This window comes from Montipora foliosa, chromosome 1 (assembly GCF_036669935.1).
Source record: "Montipora foliosa isolate CH-2021 chromosome 1, ASM3666993v2, whole genome shotgun sequence".
Classification (NCBI taxonomy): Eukaryota; Metazoa; Cnidaria; class Anthozoa; order Scleractinia; family Acroporidae; genus Montipora; species Montipora foliosa.
Genome location: NC_090869.1, coordinates 44,424,216 through 44,429,215, shown reverse-complemented (window position 1 = coordinate 44,429,215; position 5,000 = coordinate 44,424,216). Strand labels below are relative to the sequence as shown.

Sequence of the window (5,000 nt, the reverse complement as noted above, 5' to 3'; positions counted from 1 at the left end):
TCATATGCTCTCAAAATACTGACACAATCCTCATATTTAGCTTCATTGGCATTGAGAAATGGTAAGTTCACAATGGTGGATTTCTGGGCCATTTCATTACTGTAAACATGAGAGATGTGCCTGGGGATAACTGACTTCAACCACTTGAATTTTGGGAAAAATTCAAGAATTATTCTTCCCACAATTATCTTTGCACTGCTCAGGTAAACTTTCCACTCTCTGACATTTAACGAAAACTGGTCGCGGGGGAAATTTGCAATAACCCCCTTAGGGTGAACATTTGGAAGGTGTGAAAAATTGACCCTGTTTTCAATGAGGTTTGATGCAAATAAATGAAGATCTTCATTTTGAATGTCCTTTCTCGTATGTCCTTTTAACACTTTTAAGTCCCACTTATCACCAGTGCCCCGGAAAACTCTACCAGACTTCACTCTTTCAACCTCTTTATCAGCAAAGTGTCCTCCCAAAAGTTTCAACAGGGTATCCCGCCCTCCATGTGAGAGGCAAACACCAAGTTTCTTTAGTCGCTCTTGAAGCTGATGATAAAAAACAAAAGTAATGGATTGTGAAATTCTAACACTTTATGACAGCTAAGTATCAAGCATAGCATACGCTAACTGAAGGTTTTATTAGAAAACGCTTGAGAATGTTGTATTGTGAAACGGGAATATTTAGTTGGTTTTATGTCGTATTTCAAAATGGGTTCACAACATTTGACGCAGTGAGCAAACAACAAACGCTTCATTAAAGGATACTCTAGTGATTATTTGCAGAACGGTATCATAATGTCAATAAACACACAACAACAAATATCTCAAACGTTTTACTGGATTAACAGAGCATGTTTATCACAATGTGACATTTGCGAGAGATAGTTCTCTAACAAACCTTAATCAATAAAATAAATCAATAAAAAGTTATTTTGAAAACGTACCCTATGTACAACAAAGATTATACATGTACTGGTTAAGCAATGCACTGTTTCAATGTTTTTAGAGCGAAAATAAATGACACACGCCTAAATGATAACGTTGTCAGTGAGTGACTGAATTCAACAAAACGTTCTATAAAATAATTTATGATATCTCTCAGATAGTACGCGCGCTGTAATTGGCTAAATTAGCGGGCCGTATTCTACAGTACGGCCCGCTGTACAGCCCGCTAAATTTAAAATTTCGACAAAACATCATCTAGCGAGTTTTTCATGTCATTTCTGTTGCATAAACTTGTACTGAAAACTGTTTGAATCTTGCAAGCAACTATTTCAAACTTAACAGCCAAGAAGATTTAGTTTTTGGGATTTTGGCACGGCATTGTTAGCGCTTCGCGCTTGGGCCATAAATCAACGGGAAAAAACTCGGTCCGTAACTTACAGTACGGACCTCGCACTCGGTTAGTAAGAGGTATAAGTGCAGTGCCCGTTTTTCAGTAGACTCGTTAGCATGGATAGAGTGTACTTTGTCTTGGTTCGGGTTTGCGCTCGGAGATGTTTTGCAGGACACTTCTTTCAGAGCAAACACCTCACGAGCAATGGTTAGATCTTCTAAGAGTTACATCCAATGAAGCCCGGTCGCTTGTTGAGTGTTTATCACTATATGGACCAATGCAACGCTACATTTACAGAACAATATGCATTTCACAAAGTAATGATTCCAAGTTCGAGTGAGGCCTAACACTACTGTGAATTTTTTTTTTATCTTGGAAGTAAAAAACGTTTTTCTGGTTAAAAAAGGTTAAAAACATAAGCTTTCGGCTATCAGTCTATAGCCTTCAACGAATGAAAAAAGTTAGCGCGCGGATGGAAATATATACGAAATGGAGTGCGAAAAATATTTTCCAGAAGAAATGCTGTTGATGTGTATCGGAAGCCAACACACACAGATCGATACTTGGATTTCTCTTCTCACCATGATATAAAACACAGAATCAGTACGGCCTCGACCCTTCTGTTCCTGGCATCCAACCTCCCGAGCAGTCATGAAGGAAAAACTCGTGAAACCAATTACGTTAGGGCCGCATTAGAAGCTAATGGCTACCCTTCGTCTGTTATTTCTACCATCCTCAACAAGAAGCCACCCCCACCAACAGTCCCTCCACCACAAGAACTGGTTTCTATGTTTTTCAAATGGAAATCGGATACGTATCAGGGTTATGCATGTCTCCCTTACATCAGTGTTCTAACCGAACCTCTTACGAGATTACTCCGTAAACATGAAATCCGCGTTGTAAACAAACCGTTCAAAACTCTTCAACAAGAATTCCCGTCCCCAAAGTACCGACAACCTTCAGATCTCCAATGTGATGTTGGTTGTTTACCATTTACCACAAAAACCCGGAAATTTCGGTTGGAATGTAAACGGTAATCCTATTTTGGTCTTCCCAAACGAAAAATTTCCGGAGAAAAAGGGATTTCTTGAAAGGCAGTCCAAAATTTCCAAACGGAAAACGTGTTTACTATTTTGCATACCCCCATGATTTTGCCTCCCTCCAGACTCTCTCGGTAACCTTGAACGGATTTTGTAAATGGTACACGCCGATCCCAACTAAATTTCCCATTCGGGAGTTTTTGCTTACCATTTGAACAAACCTTGTACCAACCGGTTTCTACTTGTAAGCTTGTTTATAAAATCCCATGTAAAGACTCTTGGAACTACATAGGAGAAACCGAAAGATGCTTGCAAACCCGCAAAAAGAAACATCAACGAAACTTGAAAAACTACACAAAGGGCTCTAATGTTGCTAACCATGCGTGGCTAAATAATCACTCCATTGACTTTGATAATGCTTGCGTTATTCACAAAGGCAATTACCGCGTTCGAAAAACACTAGAATCTTGGCACACAGCTAAAACCGTTGACGCGGATAATAACTCAAAACCGTTGCCTAGGCAATACTTCATTTTACTGTAATTAGACCTCATCTACATTTTATCTCTTATCTTTTTTCACACATTTTTTGTATTCTATTTTAACAAAAAAAATTTTTCGCACTCCATTTCGTATATATTTCCATCCGCGCTTTTTTCATTCGTTAAAGGCGGCTATCTTTAAAACAAGGAACGGGGAACGGGGAATCTTTAAAATGGGAATCTTTAATAGCGGGAATCTTTAAAATGGGGAAAAAAAAAAGGAAATAAATAAATTCTTCCCATTTTTAGTATGCAGCAGGGCGCAGAAAAAAATAGGCGGTGAAACGCCCACTCTGCTCTTGGGCGATGTGTGATGCAGAGAGAGACTGGGTCGACAGCGCCAGAGTGTAGCACTCTTCAAAAAATGGCGGCAAAAATAGTACGAAACCTGATGCGAAAAAAAGATTGCTGCGAGAGAACAGTAAAATAATTCAACTTACTTTTATCTTGCGGAGCATCGCAATGAGCTATTGAAGCTGTGGGCAATATATAATCGTTTTTAGATACAAAATCAGAAACGATTTTGCTTGAAATAAATCTCGCTTCTTCAAAACGCGTTACTTTTCATGTCCGCGCCCGAAAATAAATATGTTCATTCCCAACGACCTAAAGCAGCTGAAAGCGTACATTCTTGACTATGCGTAGAACACCTTAATCTCTTTCACCTGTGTACATTTTATAGTGACCTTTTTCGACCTTTTCGAGTTTGAGGTCAAAGAAGTCGGTACGATCAGTACACGTTCCGCGGGTGGTTAATTTCGCGCCAGTCAGAGTTTCAAAACAGCGAGCTACACGAAATCGAAACGAAGACAGTTTATTCAATACAGTCTATCATAAACAGTGTTAAAGTTTTCGAACTACTTTACTTTATTAACTTTTTTAGTCGGCAAATGGCTTAAAATTGGCCACGGCCGCTTAATAGAGGTGGCCGCTAAATATACCTTGTAACATGAAATTATCGCGACACGTGAATTTCGCGATTTAAAAAAAGTCGCGAAATTAAAGTGACGCGAACAATATGTGTCGAGAACATAGCATGCCGCAAAAATTAAGTGACTTACAGTATGTCAATTACGCGAAATTAAAGTGTTTCAAAATGCAAAAGTTTCGCAAAATAGCGAAATATGCGAGTCTAAGGGCGCGTTCCATTCGACCAAAAATTCCGGTTTGACTTTCCCGGCCGAAATTTTCATTTGTCGAATGGAACGGTATTTTCCACTACGCCCGACCGATCTCGTTCCATTCCCGCTTGAGCACATTTTACTCGACCAAATGCTGAAGAATCATGGAAAAGTGGCTGTTTTAAGCGCCGTAAGCTGCTTCATGGAAAAAATTTAACACATTCAAAATTCTTCCTTAACATTTACCTGACCGACTCAAACACCATTTTCGCGTGATGAGGGCAACTTGCAAACCTTTCCCTTGGGAAAGTATGCCCGGGAAGTATGAATTGTGTGAGTTAAGTAATTTCCTGTTGTCCAGACACTTAATTGTTATCTATCTCTAAATCGCACGTCATTGTATATCGGCATTTTGTTTCAAAGTTAAAAGCGGCCATAGTCATGGTACACTAGCCCTTGCATTTCTTTAGGATTCACCATGAGTTACACTGTTTTTGCTGTAGTAGCTGCATTGGTATTATCGTGGCATAGTTCAGTAGCCGTTGATGATCGCAAGAACTCACTAGGGAACAGGAAGCCTTCTGTGTTAGCAGACGACGTCTATGAAGCCCTGGTCAACTTTGCTGAAGGTAAATCCCTACCACCGGTGAAAGAATGGACTAAAGCAATACGTACAGCTACTGTAAGATATTGGAGAGCCAAGGGTAAGATATCGGTCAAAGACGACAACGGGAGAAAAGCTCTTTATTACGAGGGTCGTCGTATGTTAAGATCTTCAGAGGTAAACAAAATTGTCGCAGAAGAATTTGACCGAACCAAAGGATCTGGCGCAACGAAGTTGGCTAGCTGTCTAAGGGACAACTTTGTTGGAATAAGTCGAGATAAAATACAAAATATTCTCAACACAGAGAAAGGTCACTATCGTCGAAATGCCAAGTTTATGAATAAGGCAACGCTTAAACCAATTAGAG

General features: G+C 39.6%; 1 pseudogene; it reads right to left on the bottom strand.

Annotated features, from left to right (window-relative positions):
- Nucleotides 1–1,979, bottom strand: part of LOC137969465 (uncharacterized) — a 3,135-nt pseudogene extending 1,156 nt beyond the window's left edge.
- Nucleotides 1,980–5,000: the final 3,021 nt, after the last annotated feature.